The 18,548-nt window shown below is 34.8% G+C and overlaps 1 protein-coding gene across 2 annotated transcripts in view; it reads left to right on the top strand.

Annotated features, from left to right (window-relative positions):
* LOC129236383 (glutamate-gated chloride channel) overlaps nt 1-18,548 on the top strand; it is a 157,812-nt gene that overhangs the window by 9,706 nt on the left and 129,558 nt on the right. For both annotated transcript variants that reach the window (XM_054870741.1, XM_054870740.1), the window contains exon 2: nt 2,650-3,144. The gene's annotated coding sequence lies outside the window, so the exon portion shown is untranslated. The remainder of the gene's footprint in view (nt 1-2,649; nt 3,145-18,548) is intronic.

Genomic DNA, 18,548 nt, shown 5'->3' with positions numbered 1-18,548 from the left:
CACACACACACATACATATATGAATGTTGTACTTAGTAAACAACAGTGCAACGAACTGGTAGGAGTTGCTTGGCAGTAGTTAGAAGATCTGAAAGAGCATTGAAATAAAACAAAGTAAGCAACGACCATAAAAGGCCAGACGAATAACGAATTCAGAGAGAGATGCGAGTAAAAGCTAAGCCAAATCTAGGCAACTGTGTCGCCAGTTTCAAGTCGTTTTGTCAACGCCAACGCCAACGCTCGCACTTTGTAGCTGTTGTTGTTGAGCATCTGAAATGGTTTGCGCTTTTAAAAAACGCTTTGCATATACACGTAGATATTTTTGTGTGCGTGTGCCTATGTGTGCGTGTATGTGTGCCCACGACTTGGCACTTGGTCGCTACAACACACACCGCGACGGATGTGCGAGTAAATGACCGGAAACTGACATTATTTCAAAAACAAAGTGGATCAAGTTTTACTGTTGCCTTTCCACTTTGTTTCTTATCTGCCCACTTCACTTCTGTTGCGCCTTTTTGCAAAGAAACAAGGATGCAGAGTTAATAAATTATGAAATTTACGTGGAGTCCAAGAACAATTGAATTAAGCAACGAATTAAAGAAATGAAGAAACCTGAAAAAAGTATGCGAGTACAATTAACTAAACACAGTGGAATAATAAGAAAAGGAAGTAGAGGAAAATAAAATAAGAGCGCGCACAAAGCGAACTCAGATATTTGCGCACAACCAAATTAGTCCGAGTTCCTGCTGGTTTTTGAAGTGGCTGCTGGGTTGCCTTGATTGTAGAGTAAATTTAATGGGTGTTAGGTTGTGGTCGTCATAGCCGAGTGTGTTTGGTAGGAACTAACATTGGGTTTATCTACAGTTCGATGCCTACTGGAGGCGTGCAACATTAAATGATAGGTAAAATGTTTGTAATAGTCGTCGCTCCTTGGCTGGCAATGACTGCATTTCTGTCATGAGAAAGCTTCGCATAGAAAAAATCTGCCCTTTTTTTTATCCGAAGGGGGAATCTTATATAGGTACCGTTAATATAGACAGCATGCACGATTCATACTGATCGCTAAGGGTGCACCTCATTCGGGACCACGCACAGTCAGTATTACTACTAAACTGGGCTTGCGAAACAGTACACCTACGTACTAAACCCTAACTCCGACCTCTGTAGCTTTAGTTGTCCCTGCGGTACCGCCATTTAAGCATTGCATCGCAGGGCCAAGCTAGCCATTATGGCTCTTCATTCATATTTCTGTCTCCGTCTAACCTTCATTACTTCTTTGTCTTCTTTCTTTACTGCGTTCCCATTCCTTTTTTCGCAGTTCCTGTAATGCATTTGCGGACCATTCTCTCATCTTGGTCCACACCAACTTCGACATGTGATCATGTTGCAAGTGATCTATAATTTTGCCCGGGGTTAATCTTTCTTTTATGTTTTCTTCAATGGACATTCTTTCAGAAGCGTATCTTGGGCAGGAGAAGAAGACATGTTCCACGTTTTCACTACCGTTGCCGCGGAACGAGCAGTCTGCTGCGTCCTCGTGGCCGAGTCTTTGGAGATACTCTCTATAGCATCCATGTCCCGTCAGGAACTGTGTCAGGTAGTTATCTCTGATAAGTTTATGCGTCCATCTCCGTTTTGTCGCTAGGTTCCAGCGAGTTTGCCACTCAATTATGCTCCGCCGACTTTCTTCTTTACGCTCTTCCGAAGTTAGTCGCCTGACGCCTAAAGGCTTTGTCATACACTGTACCCAGTTCAGAGGCCGTTATATCTTGTGGCATGATACCCGATATGACACATACTGCTTCAAACGACACTGTCCTGAAAGCACAGGCAACTCTAAGGGCACTTAGTCTACAAACTATTTCCCCCTTCTTCGCGTATGTTTTCTGTAACAGGGCTTTACCCCATATGGGTGCTGCATACATGAGTATAGACTGGGTAACTTTAGCCAGGAGCGCTCTTCTACTCTGAGTGGGACCACCGATGTTGGCCATAATTCTTGACAGTGCCGCCGTCACCATGGCTGCCTTTCCGCATGTTTTTTTAATGTGCTCCTTGAAGCTTAGTTGAGCATCGATCATTACACCCAAATATCTTAGTGCCGCGTGCCGCTTGTGTTGTGACATTAAACCCATCAATGTTTAGTGTGGTCGTTTCTAACTTTTTTCTACTCGTAATGAGAACTGCTTCTGTTTTTTGTCCTGCTAACTGGAGTTTAACCGCCGTTAGCCATTGTTTGACCTTTGTTGTTGCCTCGCTGCAGATGTTTTAAATCTGAGGGATTGTTTTGGTGACTATGACCAACGCAATGTCGTCTGCGTATCCTATTATTTGCACTTCCCTCGGCATTGGGAGTTGCAGTACCCCATCATATAGTACATTCCATAGGATCGGGCCCAGGGTGCAAGCATCAATTATTTATGTACCAACGATTAAATACTAGGAAACTCTTAAATATTACTACAGGAAAAACATCTAAAAAGGGAAGCCCTACAAAGGCTTTAAGCATTAAAAACATTCTAATTAATATTTTTTATTTTTAAAATTTTAGTACCTATAAAACAAGGTTTTTTGCGAAGCATTCACTTTAGTTTTCAGTGCTTATTACCTGATAATTGACAAATATTTTACATGAAACCATTTCGTTAGGCATCAATCGAGCAATGCACAAATGACGCAAATAAATATCTCGAAATTCTCAACTAAACAAAAATCAACAGCCAAACAAATTTAATGAACTGTCCAAAGCCTGGCAAAGTGAAAATTAGACAAGCACAAAGCATTTAATTACCATTGAGATAAAATAAAAAACAAAATAATAAAAGAGATAATAACAAAAATCAACAAGAATTGCAAAAGAAAGCCATTCAGCCAAAGTCTTCGCCGAAATTTATTGAGACATTTGCGATATTCAGATTATATTCTAATAATGACTAAAATCGAAACGAACAAACAACGTCAATAATTCTAATTGACAACCGGAATCGACAGAAAGCAACAAAATATTTCTACTAATTCAATACAAAAGCAAAGTCGGCTCGAAAGGCAATATGCAAGTATAAAGGGAGAAAGTGAGCGAGCGAGAGAGCGAGAAATTGTATAGTAACTGAAAGATATCTGCAGCGTCGAAAGCTTTTAATTAAGGTAAGTCTCAAATTGCCATAAAATATGAATTGTACTCGAGTGATATTTATTGGATTGCATCCCTTGGTAGTTATAAACACATGGGGAGAAATATGAGCCAAATGTATATGCACACATACATACATACTTATACTTATATTTATATGTGTGCGAATGCAGGAATGCCTCCTACGCTACTTTGTGGCCAAGCATCAGTATGTCTACGCATTAGCTTTTCATAAATTAACTGTATTATGACACTACATAACTAATAAGACACGTAAGATATGTTTGTATGTAAGAATTACAAAAATGCTGAATTGAAGGAGCAACGATGTCCCTCGATAAGAAATCCTACTACCCAGATCTATTAGCAGCGAGGAAGTAAATTACACTGCGCTAAATTTTTTTTTATTTCACACTTTTCAAGCGAGGAACCCATTTTAAAGGTGTGAAAGTACTCCATTTTTTAAGAGTTTTAATAGCTTTAAGAGTTTTCTAGGATTTCAAAAAAATTCGAGCATTTGCATTGACGAGAGGTTGTGACACCTCAGCTAAAAAAAATTCCAAAAATCAACAATAGTTTGTAGGCACTTGAAACTTACACTTTAATACTAAATTGATTTTTATTAATAAATTATTTTATTACTAAAATTTAATGGACTGCAAAACTGCATACCCAGAAATTTCTGAATATTCTGGAAATTCTAGAAATTTTGATTGAAATTTGAAGGTTGTGATGAAGTTTTGAAATTTTTTTAAACATTTTGTACAAATTTTGAAATCTTAGGGAAGGTAAACCAGGTTGTTTATCTAATACCAGGCACTCGGTGGCTCTAAGGCCCATTGTGATACCTGCATTTGGTTTCCATCACCTAACTAAGTTGCTTAAGCTACTTAGCTCTTTTTAAGAAGGTAACTCTAATTCCTCCAGTAAGACATATGGCAAATTTTTCAGGTCTTCACAGCCAAGATATTTGGTACGGCTTCTTTGAAATTGAGGGCATTCACAGAGGAGGTGTTGTACCGAAGCAGTTTCTTTTTCATCTCCAAAGTTTGAAACTTTGCACTGCACGTATGAACTATATCTTTAGGGTGTTTATGAGAGAAAATCGTAAAAGTTAGTATATAAAAAATAATAATTAAATAAAAAATTGGGATACAAATTAAGGTAAAACTGGTTCGATGTACAAGAAAACAAATTAGCTAATTTAGTTTAAATAAAATAGTAAAAAAAAATTCAAGAAAAAATATGTATATTTAAAAAACATTTTTTTTAATTTTTTTTTAATAAAAAAAAAGTTTTAGAAAAATATTAATGTTTTTAAGGAAAATATTTGTAAGAAAAATATCACTTCTTATGAATCAATGATCACATAAAAATTTTTTAAGTTTAACAGCTTTGCAAACAGTAAGTTCATAAAAAAGCAGTTCTACATAAAAGTTCACGCAAATTTTTAGCCAAGCGATCGAATATTATTTAAGAGAGATGTCACGACAATTTGAAAAATGCGTTTTCCCGTAAAAGGTTTCAAGGTGTGATCTTCTAGATAGGCACTACGCATCGTACAAGGATTTAACATTGTTTTGGTAATATTGTGAGTGTGAGTGCTGAGAAGGCTGCGCCCTCTTGATACAGTATTTCTAACCGATGTAGCAGACATAGCCCATCTAAAACTAACGAAGCTCTGCTCGTTTATTAAAGCTACCGGATGGTTTGAAAAGGAACACGTAGAGTAAGGATAAGCTCCAGTGGTATCACAATGGACCTGCAAAAGGTCTAAGTGTGCCTTTATGACAACCACCCCACCTACCTATCACCTACCTTTGGTAATATTTTTTTTCTTAAAAAATTTCTTTAGAAATTTTTCTTTTTAATTTAAAACATTTTTTTTAGAAAAAATACCTTTTTTAAACGTAAAAAAAAAAATAAAAAAATTAAATTAAAAAAAATGTTTTTTATATAAATGTTTAAAAAAAATAAATGTTTCTAAAAAAAAACTTTTTTAAAATGTGAAAAAAAATTAAAAAAAAACTTAAATGTCTTAAAAAATTTTTGTTTTTAAATTTGTTTTCTAATATTTCATATCTAAACAAATTGTTTTTTTAATATCATATTTTATATCTAATAAATTTTTTTTAAAATTTTTTTTATTAAAATTAAAACTTTAAAAAATTAAAACATTGAAAGAAATGTTAGAAAAAAAACTATTTAAATCTTTACATTTTATTTTTTACGTTCTTAAAGCATATTTTTTTAATAAACATTTTGTGTTTAAAAAATAATTTTTAAATTTTATTTACATTAAAATTAATTTAATTATTTTGGTTTTAAAACCAAGTTTACCTTAATCTTTATCTTTATTTTGACTTAATTATTTTGTTCATCTACCCCGTTTTTTTTTTTGGAAATTGTAAAGAGTTTTTTACCGTAAAAACACATCTAAGGAGAAACGGATATGTGTAAAAATAATTGCATATGAGATGGCCAAAATTAATAAACGCTTTTCAGAACTATAGTTTAGGGATTTGTTGACAAGTGTTGACAATTTATTCTTTTCTTATTTAGTTTTAATACATTTTTTTAAGAAAATATAGCTCTTTCTGCAATAAAAGCCATATGGCATCTGGCAAATCGTGAAGCCTTTTTCACGATTTTAAATATCAAAAAAAAAACAAGCGCTTTGTTGAGCTCTTATTACTAAATTAAAGATATACATAAGCCAAGACGCTTATGGTACATTGGAAAGGTCACATATCGTATGATTTTTTGAAGTATATAGTAACAAAAAAATTCAATGAGCGAAAATAGTTCGACAAACTTATGCTAAGCTGTAATTTATTGGGCAAAAACAATGCATAACGAAAGGTGCGAAGATAGTGGAAGTAAGTAAACGGGAGCTCCAGTGAAGACCATAGCGACGTTAGCGATGACAACAACAACTGCAGTGATGAGAGAGTGTGAATGTAAATTTGATAGCTGTAACGACAATTGGATGTACAGGGGCGGGGACGATGAATTATAAAGAGGGGCGCGAATAGCATCTATGATTCAAACTTTGTGCAAATTGGAAAAAATTTTAATAAATTATCACCAACTTTTAAACTTTTTAAACAGAATTTTTATAAAAATTACGAGCAAGCAATTTATAATCTATTACAGTTTGCGCTAATTTTGGGCTATTTTATTTTGCTGGCGATCTTGCGCTTTATGTACAAATGTCAGATATTTTTTTTTTATATAGGGGAGAACACCCAACATAGTCAGCAAAAACAAAAATATTTTCAAAAACCAACGCGATTGTTTAGCAAATTGGAACACACGCTTTGTTATATCAAATTTAATGGGCTATAAAACTACCTACCACAAATTTTTGTGGAAATTACGATAAAAGTTTGAAGTTATGTTGCAATTTTTTGGTTTGTTTTTCGATATTCTTTAATCTCTGCTTCTAAATTCCCTTCTCAAATGTTTAACAAGGGAAACCGGATGCTTAATTAAAAACAAAAAGTTACTTAAACTATTTTTCCAGAGCCATGCACCCGCATAGAAAGTGTTCTATAGTCTCTTCTTCTTCAATGTCGTTACAGCTTCTGCAATAGTCGTTATAGGGCGCTCCCAGTCTACTGACATGCCTGCCAATTAGACAATGCCCTGTTAGGACCCAGAGAAGATTTCTCATGTTTTGAGTAAGCCTCATCATGTCATGAGTAGCCTGAAGACCATAAAAAATAAAAAAATGCATTATTCCTTTCATTTCTTTTTTTTTATTTATTAAAAAAGGTATTCAAAAACAAAATTGTATGATTAGTTTTCAACCACCGTAACAATATTTTCTAAAGTAGTGTGAAAGCTTTATATTTTTATTAGAAAATGCTACATGAAGACCTTTTGCCCGACCAGTTTGACGAGTACTTGCTGCTAATTCTATTTTCTTCTATTTAGTCCTCTCTCATATTTTAAGACACTGAAAGCTTATCTAAAGGGTGGTTAAATTTCAAGTGCCGATGTTGAATGTGAACCACACCTAAACGTCAACGACACCGTTGGATTTTTTTTGGGGTTATTCGAATGAAAAGGTATACGTCGATAAGTCAGCAACAATTCAAGAGCTAAATGATGAGATAATTTGGCACATTAACGACCTTAATTATGCCTCAGCGTCATCGAAAATTCGGACCATCGGATGGAGGTGTGCCGCGGAGGACACGGTGACCATTTGGCCAATATTTTGTTCCATACGTAATTCAGCATTACCAATATTATCATAATAAAGAGAAATGATAATAATTTCCCAAAAAAAGTGTATTTTATTCAAAATAACACCGGCCCTTGAAACTTAACCACTCTTTTGTTACTCTACTTTACCTACACGCAATAACAGCCGCGTATAAGCTTTTTGTCTAAACCTTGAAATAAAATGATAAAATTAATAACAAATAACTCACCTAAAACTCAGGCATAACCAAAATTATTAAAAGAAAAAATGAAAGAAAATCCTTTGAATTTACCGTCTAAGTTACCGAAAGTAAATTAAAAGATCAATAAGTCAATAATATTCATCGTAAAATGAATTATCAGTTCACTTACTGCGCCCATTAGAAGCGTAAGTCGTAGGCAGACATTCTTTGCTTTAGTCATACAAATATGCACATACATATACATATGTATGCCTGTGTATGTGTTCCATCCATATTCGCTTATTTTTGCAAGTCTTCTTGTATCAGACGCCCACACACCTTTCGGAAGATATAAAAAGAAAAAACACACACTTAGCAATCAAAGAGCGCTTAAGCAGTCGTCTATAAAAAAAATAATTCTTAGTGGCATTGAAATATCATATGTCGCACTCATATGTCTACATAAAAAACAGAAAAAATACATTAAACTGCATGCAAATCTACTGTCAAAGGTGTAATAAGATGCCGATGCACGTGCATTAGCTTGCATCCCACACAAGCGCACCCACACACGCACTTGCATAAGTAAATCATGGGAGAAGCACTCAATCTCGCAAGAAATTTATGAGCTGCTTACACACCGTCACACACATCCCCTGCATTCAAACGTTCTTACATGAAAGGATAAATGCATATATTTATGCATAAGCGGATTTATTGTAATTAGTAGGTGACTGTGAAAAATACAGGATCACACATCGAAATGCATAGCTCAACACGCCGCTTTAGACAACGTCAACAGCACGTAGAGATGGGCGCAGCATAAAATTTGCAAACCCGTTAGCATACATCCCGATATTAACTTCGCGTCGTTTCGAAGGTGTTCATTTCGGTATTTTCAGATTTGCCCTATCAAAACGAAACGAAATCAAAAATTTCACGTTTTATAGGTATAACAAATTTTGTTCACATGCAACAAATGTCGGTAGGAGATTCCGCCTACTCAGTGGAATAGTAGGAAGACAAATTAGCGAGAAAGGGCACTACCACCCGTCTCCCTCTTGATTTGACAACCTATAAACACGCGATGGGTTGATATTCTGATATGTAACGCTACAAAAAGACTTTGACCAAAATGGGACGTCAGGCACTCAAAGGCGTTACTTAATCCGTCAAGGAAAAACGTCTCTATGTTAGTTGCTTTGATCACAGGCAACTATTCTCTAGAACGACTTGCTCAGAGAATGAATGTATCCCATTTCGATTACCGCAGAAGCTTCAAAAATGAGAAGGAAGAAGAGTCTATCAGACATCTTCTTTGTCCCTGTCCTGCGTGGCATGCCACTAAGCAAAAGTATCTATGCTCCTCGATCTTGAAGGCCTTAAGGATAAACAAGTAAGGGTCAGTCAGATCAATGGGTTTGCGTTTAAAACAAAATGGTTTAACGAGGACTAGCAGATAAACTGCCACTGTGGTAACACAATGGGTTGGCAACGGTCTTAGTGAGTTTGTTTAAAAACCGACTGCCACTTCTACCTATTAACCTGCATACTCATCAGTCAGCTTCGTGCCCCTCTCTTCTCTAGTTCATTGGCCGTGCAGTTGTCTCAATGTCGCTATGGCCAGAAACCCATTCTACTTTTGGGTGAAATGACTCAGGTATCTCGCTCAGAGATTTGTGGCATTTCATTGCTACCTGAGATGTTGTAGGAGGCTTTGTGAGCGATTTTATCACCGCCTGGCTATCAGTAAAAATATATGTAGATATCCAGGTATCGCATCACACTTTACCAGTTTCACGGTTTTAATTATTGCCATCAGTTCAGCCTGAAAAATGTTGCAACAGTCGGGGATGCGAAAGCTGAGATCCCCGGGTACTCTGAATATACACAATTTGACCCATCTGTGTATACGCAGATAAGCTCACCCTCTCTTATATCGTCCCTTTCTTACGCTCTTCTTGAGGGTCGTTAACGCTGTGACGGCTTTAACTTGACGATAAAAACTAGTTCATAGGGATAAAATAAACCAAGAAAGTCTACAGTTCGGCCGGAACCTATATTAACTTTATATGCATGATGTGTTTCCTATTTGAACCAAATGCTGCTTGTTTGCTGAAATATATAGGTTAGGAGGATTTGGGTATCAGAACCGCTCAAGTCTGCGCCTTCTTGTCACCAAGATGATTATGAACTATTAAAGTAGTAATAGAACAATGTCTCAACATCGTTGCTTTCATTGTATGTTTAAAACGTAATCTCTAGGGAAATTACTTCGCATTTTTTATAAAAAATAAATTTTTAATATAAATTTTTAGTGTTTTTGATCGCTTTATCCCGTTCTCATATTTATGTGGTTGTTATAGATTAGAAACAAAAAGCATGCCGCGCGGTACAGATTTATCTGAATTTAAGCAGGAACATATTTTAGCATTGAGAGGCAAAGGTCTTACAATCCGAGAGCCAACTTCAAAATTAAAAAGAAGAAAACTGTGATTCTGCATTACTTTCATTTGAAATAAAGAAATAAATAAAGAAAGTACGGCTGTAGTAAGAAAAGTGCTAGAAAACAGAAACTTAGCACTAGAGATGTTCGGGAATCAAATGTTTAGTTATAAATAAATCAAATAGCCCTGCTGAAATTAAACCCACTATTAGTTTGGAAGTTACTACTCGTCTTATGCAACAAATTTTGTCTAGAGTAGGTTCAAGGAGTACTTTAACCTAAGTTAACCGGACACTAACAGTGCAGATTGTCGTTTGCAGAAAAGTGCGAATTTTGTGAAGATGAAAAGGAAAGAGTGATTTTTTCCAATTAAAATAAATTCAATTTGGGCGGACCAGATGGTTCCCGAATGTATTGGCATGATAAAAGTGAGAAAAAGCAGGAGAGAGCGACTCGTAACTCTCTGTGGGACTCTTTCATGGTTATTAGTGTGAAAGTCAAAGCGTTTTTATACTTCATATCCCCAAAAACGAATAGTATCAATTATATAGAGCTTTACTTCTTTTGGTGATAATTTCGATGAGGAGTGGATTTTCTAGCGGGACAGCGCAGCCGTTCATGCAAAAGATATCAATTTTAGAATGGCCTGCCTACAGCCCTGACCTTAAGCCTATGAAAAATGTATGTACAATCGATTTTCAAAAATAGGCGACAGTTTGGTAGTGCTCAAAGCCGTGGAAGTGCAATTAATGTTGAATGGTCGAAAGTTTATCAAAATATATTATATTATAATAAAAAACTAAATCAAATCGACGCTTTGACGATTTCGACAAGATATAATCAATGGAGAATCCAACACTCCAATACTTTTTTTAATAATTAATTTAAGTTTCGTGAATGCGGATATTTTTAAAACGTTTAACATTTAATGTATAAATATTAAAAACATAAATTGCTAGCCCTAAACTGATTATGAAATAAAGGGTGGTTAAATTTCAAGGGCCGATGTTGAACGTGAACCACACCTAAACGTCAACGACACCGTTGGACTTCTTTCTTTGGGGTTATTTGAAAGAAAAGGTGTACGTCGATAAGCCAGCAACAATTCAAGAGCTAACGGATGAGATAATTCGGCACATTAACGGCATAGAACTTCAATTATGCCTCAGCGTCATCGAAAATTTGGACCATGGGATGGAGGTGTGCCGCCGAGGCCGCGACGATCATTTGGCCAATATTTTGTTCTATGCGTAATTGAGCCATACCAATATTATCATAATAAAGAGAAATGACAATACTTTCCTAAAAACATTTTATTTTATTTAAAATCAACACCGGCCCTTGAAACTTAACCATCCTTTATAAGAAATTTAGTTGGTCCTATATTTTTTTCGGGTGGTGAGAGGACGTGTAGTGGATGTGTTTCTAAACTAATTTATTATACAATATATTAAATATGGTTTTTAGTTAATATTATAACCTTCCTTCTAAAATTCGAAGTTTATGCAAAGAAACCACTCTGAAACACCTTCTTTTACGCTCGAATATTTTACTCAACCTTCCTAATCATGTGCGCATTTTCTTCTTCTTTGAACTTAAACCGGGATCGCTTGCGTCCCGAAATGATTATCTCTAACTCTCCATCTCTCTCTCTCTCTCCCTCTAAGTCGCATGCCAGACATATTTTCGTAGCATTATATATATACGTGTGTTTGTGTGGGTATGGATATATGTAGGTAAGCGGATTTTATGTTGCTTGTGCGCCGGGGGGTATTACTACAACTGCAACTCGCTGCATTTGCGTATATTGACAGATGCCAAGCCTTAAATCACACTTTCACTTTTGTGAACGATAGCAGAAGAAAAAAGTGGCTTGCTACGGGTATACTTATAAACAGCAGAAGGTGGCAAATGTGCCTAAAATACGCACACACCAACACATAATTTGCATTCAAGTTGTTTGGAGTGCACTAGAAAACATTAGGGTGAGTGGCTGAAGGGGGATTTATCTAAAGTCATTTGGCTGATGAGTACAAACTTAGTTATTTGCATATAAAATTAGCATTACTGCTCAGGAAACAAATAATAAGGTGATAATTTATTTAATAGATCTTGTACATACATACACACATACATATAAACATACATATGCACAATCGAAATAATATGCCTGTTGTGGGTATGAAATAAAATTCCTCGCTTTCTACGTGCTCGCCTGTGGTCCATCCGAATGCGATGAAAGTCTTGTATGCTCTTATGTATTGGGGAAGGTTGTGAACTATTTCGTATCGCTATTTTGTTATACACTCGAATTGCTTAGTTATGCAGTGTCCTTTCATATTATATGTTACGTATAGGACATTAATATTTTTTCAGTGCTGTTTATTTTGCACAGTCCCCCGACAATTACCGTAAATATGCCCTATCAGTGTAGGGAAGTAACTACATATTCGGGCTGCCGAAAAGGTTGGTGATGGACTACGATTCGGAACTGCACGTGTTGGAAATCTCACGCATAAAGTAGCAAAATGCTAGAAAAAGTATTATAATAGCCGTCGCTCCTCGGTAGGCAGTGACAAACCTCCGAGTGTATTTCTGCCATGAAAAATATCCTCACAAAAAATCATCTGCCGTTCAAAGGCGGCATAAATCTGAAGACTCCTACAAAAATGGAAAAATATCAAGACGCAGACTACAAATAGGAGGAACAGCTCAGCCATACGCTTAAGAAATTATATATATGTTGGGAAGATCAAATTTTAAGTACTTGAAAAATATTCTTACAAACGTTTTTAATATGAATACCACACTTCCCCTCTATTACCAGCAAGTTCCGATTTGCTAGAAACTTTGTTTGTTTTTTTTTTTGTTTTAAGATTTAAAAAAGAAAAAATATCGATAAAACCCAATGTGATATCAATGTTTTTCGGTAAACCGTTGTTGAGTGCAATTGCAAATAGAGAAAAACTTTCTCCGGACAATTTGGCGGTGTGGCCGGTAGAGATTAAAAGCCCGTTAATAACACTAGATTTGTGGGAATTTGTGTCCGGCGAAAAGCCGGACGAAGAAATTGCAAGGGCTCTCTGGATAAAAACCGATCAGAAAGTATTGGCAGTAATTATATTAAGCGTGAAACTTAGCGAATTAATACACATAAAAAGTTGTGTAACTTCGCAGTGGAAGCGTGCTGGGTCCATAACTATTGTTAGGTTATGTTACCTTTATATGTTGAAATAAAGCAATCGTAGCGTTTTCATTTTATAACATACAAAGGTAACATAACCTTACAATAAATCTCGTACAATTCTAAAAAAATGTTAAGTTTAAAATTTTTCGATTTAATTAAATATGATAGTTTAGAGGTTAAATTCATCGCATGGAACAATTCACAGGCACCTGGTTCAGTTGGGAAAGGTTTCAAAGCTGGGAAAATGGGTTCCGCATAGAATTTCCGTCGCCAACCTTCGGTAGAGAATGAATGTCTGTTTTCAGCTGCGGCAACGGCTTGAAAAAGAAAGTTTTTTGAACCGTTTCATTACTGGTGACTAAAAATGGGTCCTTTACAATAATCTTGTTCGGAAACACGAAAACCGATCCCCTAGATGGCCTTCCCCCAAGAAGAATCTCCTGCCTATTTGGTGGGATATGGCCGGTATTGTTTATTATGAACTTCTGGAACCAAACCAGACGATAACTGCTGATTATTATTCCTCCCATCAGCTATCAAACCTGAATGAGGCACTTAACAAAAATCGACCGTCTTTAGTGAAGAGACGCAAAGTTTCGTTTGACCCCGACTACGCAAGACCTCATACCGCAAGGCAAACATTAGGCAAGCTGAACGAGCTCGGATGGAAGCTAATGCCGCATCCACCATACTCTCCGGATATTGCACCTTGTGATTATCACCTTTTCCGTGGACTTTAGTCCCATATGAGTAACAAAAAGTGCTCCTTAAAAGAAGCTATAAAAAGGGATATCGAAGCGTATTTTGGCTCCAAAGACAAACAATTTTTTGAGCAGGGAATTAAAAATTTGCCTAAATGTTGGGAAGACATTGATTAATAAATACTTTAAACATCTTTTTTATTAATTCTGAAACCACCTTTAATAAACGCACGAACTTATGAACTGACCTGATATTTTTTTTTTTTTCCTTGTTCACTTCTCTCGGGAGCGTAGGACCTCAACAAGACTCAGTTTTGTGTTGGTTTTGTTAATCTATTGTGATTTCTGACAGGGTGGGTGATTAGCCTGCCGCTACCAGTCCTAAGAAGTGGGAACGCCCACCTGTCGTTGCCTAAGAACAACGCCTTCTTACTGCTTAAAGCGCCATCTGTGTGTCACATTTTTCTGGCAAAAGCATCACACAGATGGTTGAGGATTTGTTTTTTTAATAAATCTTTCAACAGATTTTTTCATCAAACTTTTTATAAAAAAAAAATGCATGAATACTTTTCATTTGTATACTTTTTTCTATTGTGATAAACAAATTTTTTAATACATGTTTTTATTCATTGTTTTTAATAATTATTTTCATACCTTTTTCTATTGTGATAAACAAATTTGTAAATACATGTTTTTATTCATTGTTTTTAATAATTATTTTCATACCTTTTTCTATTGGGATACACATTTTTTAATACATTTTTTATAGGTTGTTTTTAATAAAAAAATTTTTATAAACAAAATTTCATTTATTTTCATACTTTTTTTCTATTGGGATACAAATTTTTTTAATACATGTTTTTATACATTGTTTTTAATAAAAAATTTTGTATAAAATGAAGTTTATTTATTTTCATACTTTTTTCTATTGGGATACACATTTTTTTAATACATTTTTTTATAGATTGTTTTTAATAAAAAAAATTTTATAAAAAAAATTTAATTTATTTTCATACTTTTTTCTATTGTGATAAGCAAATTTTTTAATACATATTTTTATACATTGTTTTAATTAAAAATTTTTTATCAAAACAATTTCATGTTTTTTATACTTTTTCCTATTATGATAAAAGTTTTTTAAACAATATTTATAAATATTTTTTAATCAAACTTTTTATAAAAAAATGTTCAATACATTTTTGAATATACAGTAGGTTCTGTTTTTATGCGGTAGATACGTTCCGCAAGAAGCAGCATAAAAAAAAACAGCATAAAAAAAGCTACTAGTTCTATAGTAAAACTATAGATACGTTTCAAATGCTAAAACCGCATAAATCTGAAATAATGTAATAAAATCGCATAAAAAAGGGCACTAGTCCCATATTATTACTATAGATACGTTCCATAGACCGCATGAATCTGAAATAATTAAATAAAATCGCATAAACAAAATATTGTATTTTTGAAAATTATATCTTTATATATCTTCCATACTTGTAGGGTTAGCATTTCTGATGTAATCTGTGATGAGTTTTTGCTTAGCTGGTTTAGAATCTTGTTTATATGTACAATTCCCGATAGGTCGACATGCATTTTGTAATTAAAAAAAAAAAACGCACTATTTCAAAACCGCATAAAAAAAAGCCGCATAAAAACAGAACCTACTGTATATTTTTTTGTACAAAATGTTTTTATACTTTTTTCCATTGTGATACAATTTTATTAAAAAAAATTAAAACAAATACTTTTAAATACAGTTCTTAGGAAGTATTTTTAATTAGACTCTTTTATAAAAAAATATTCCTATGTTTTCATACTTTTTTCCATTGTGATAAAATTTTTTTAATATTTCAAACATTTATCACAGCAGCAAAAAGTTTGAAAATATTATGTATGTATTTTTTTTTTTATAATGCTTTAATGCCCATAGATGACTCTATCTCGCAATATGTCTATCGTGCTTTATCAAATGACCCACGGCATCGATTTTTTCAGGCACAACAACTGTTTTTGGACGACGTGCACGAAATTCATTGTGCAAGAATCAACGGCTACTTTGGAACTTGCTGTCCCAGCGTTTCATAGTAACTAACATAAACGTGGTCCCTCAACGCCAAAAGTCGAAGTAAGTTGATCAATGCACTTTTGCCTCAATAATCCACCTCGAAAATCGTAATAAATCATGTCACGAAAATTTTCACGAGTTAATTCCATCTTTTGGGCGGAATGAATTTTTCAACTCACTGAAAAAAGAAGAAAAAAAGCTTCTAAGCGGAAACGCTGCATGTAAATGTATGTTAAAACTACCAAACTTTTCAATAAAAATATCGATTAACAGCTCATCACACACAATTTCGCAAAGGCTCAAAATTCAAAGGTGAACCCCCGTATTTGAGGTGTTGCTGCGAGATTTTTTGAATTAAATTTTAACGAACACAGACTTTTCTATTATTATTATTAGCTTTCATGTTGTAGTAGACCAACGTAACGAGCATTTAGCGTCAAAATCTATTTTGTGCTCAAAAAATATGTTTAAAAAAAACATTTTCGCAGTTGTTTCAAAAGCCACAAATGAAAGGCCCATTTGTCTGCAGTCCAAAGCTTGTTTTACACGTAATGACAGCGCATGCAGAGAGAAAATGGCAAGGCTAATTCTGATGCTCTGTGCAACCCATTTTGTTGTTGCAGCTATTGTTGCCATACTGCAGTGTTTTTAGAGCACAAAGTGCATTTGAAATTTAATTAAAAACTTACAAAGTAACATTTTATGCATGAAATTACTTTGTCCGACAAGCCAACCTCGCCAGCATTGGACCACCACGAACCATCACCTCTTGGCCTCTTGTTGTCTGCCTCGGCTGCTGCTTGCCTACCATAAAATGCAATCAATGTAAAAGTGGGATAGTGAACAAATGAAAATGAATAGGGAGGGAGGAAGGGGAGGAGAAGTGGAAGATAGAGAAAGAGTGAAAGAGAGAGAGAGAGAGAGCGAGTGAGATGTGAATTTCCGGCATATAAAACCAAAATTAAAAATGTCTGTGATGCGATTCCGTCTGTGCATGCATTGACTCGCTTTCCTCTGTGCACGGGCTTACTATAGACTAAAGGCAAATAAAGGCGACATATTTAGGGGCGATACTTGTGCGAACATGATGCAATTGTTGGTACAAAGCTATCAGGCGGATGAAATGACAAAAAGATGAAAATGTTGCAAACACTGTTGCATGCCACGCTGCCACTGTAGGTTGTGAGCCCACAAACACAAATTGGCACATACACATGAACATATGTATGTATGCATAGATGTATGCATGACACTGCACTCAGCAGGAAAAAACATTTCAATACAATAAAATCAGCAACAACTTGTTTATGGCAGAAATTACTTTGCATTTCGAGTCACTGGTAAGTGCATTCGTGCTGCGGTTGAGCTGAAAAGGTCAATTTTGTGGGCGTACAAAGTAATATCCGCTTCACCTACCGCAGTGCGCACACTTGCTGATGCACCTCAACAGGCAGCTATTCATAGCACATTATTTTGTGCATGCCTTACTGTTGATGATGTGTCGATATCCTGTCACTGTCACAGGTACACGCCCACAAGTACCAGCTTTCATAATGCGAAAGAAGTTGAGTAAGTCACTGCAGGGATTCGAAGTCATTTCATGGACGCTGCTGCATATGGCGTCATATGTAGCGTGAAGCTGCTTTGAATAGCAGCTTATATGTGGTTGTCTTTGCATTAAAGGGTGAGGCTATACGTACATTAGGGTGGGTCAATTTGTATGGAATGATGCTGAAAAAAAATTTTCGGATCGGATTTTGCATGCGATTCTAAAGAAAAAAATCCAGTAGAGCATATCTCTGGAGTCAATTTCGAGCCACCCAAATTTCAAAAGCAGCTGTACCTAATTAATACGAAAATAGAGAGGGACTTATGGGAGTTGGATAATGAAAGAAGGCACCTCTGTTGGAAGTAAAAAGGATCTAAAACAAAATAAGTGTAAAAATGTTAATAATTAAAAAAAAAAAAAAATTAGTCATGAACATTTTTTTTTAATATATTTTTGAAATATTGTAAAATGTGCATGCAACTAATTTGTCTATTACAATATTTAAAAAAATGATTCAAAAACAAAATTATTCAGATTAAAAAAAAATTGTAATAGTTGGCTTTCCAGCACTAACCAGTGGTTTTTAAATAAAAAATAGCTTGATAGCAACAAATTTTTCATAACAAAGTTTTTAGTACAAATTTCTATTGAAAATAAAAAGCTTTTATATAATATAGTATTAGAAAATATGAATCCTTACACGGTGGCGCAATAGTAATCATCCATTTTTTTTTTGAAAACTTTTTTCTAACTAAAAGAAGAAAATGATTTTGAGTAATGGCAAACGGACCCTGTATCAATTCAACGACTGATTTGAAGGTAATAAGTGGTGCAATATTAATCATCCAATTTTGTTTCTGAAAAAATTTTTTCTAACTAAAAGAAAAAAATGATTTTGAGTAATGGCAAACGGACCCTGTATCAATTCAACGACTAATTTGTTTGTAATAAGTGGCGCAAAATTAATCATCGAATTTTGTTTTTAAATAACACAGTCCTGCGAGGGTGAGTTTCTAGAATGGCTGTACTTGTTTCTTGTAGTTTTTTATGCGCTGAAAACGAATCTGACTTTCAAA

Source organism: Anastrepha obliqua, chromosome 1 (assembly GCF_027943255.1).
Source record: "Anastrepha obliqua isolate idAnaObli1 chromosome 1, idAnaObli1_1.0, whole genome shotgun sequence".
NCBI classification, from domain to species: domain Eukaryota; kingdom Metazoa; phylum Arthropoda; class Insecta; order Diptera; family Tephritidae; genus Anastrepha; species Anastrepha obliqua.
The sequence above is the reverse complement of the archived record's forward strand: the minus strand, read 5'-3'. Positions and strand labels throughout refer to the sequence as shown.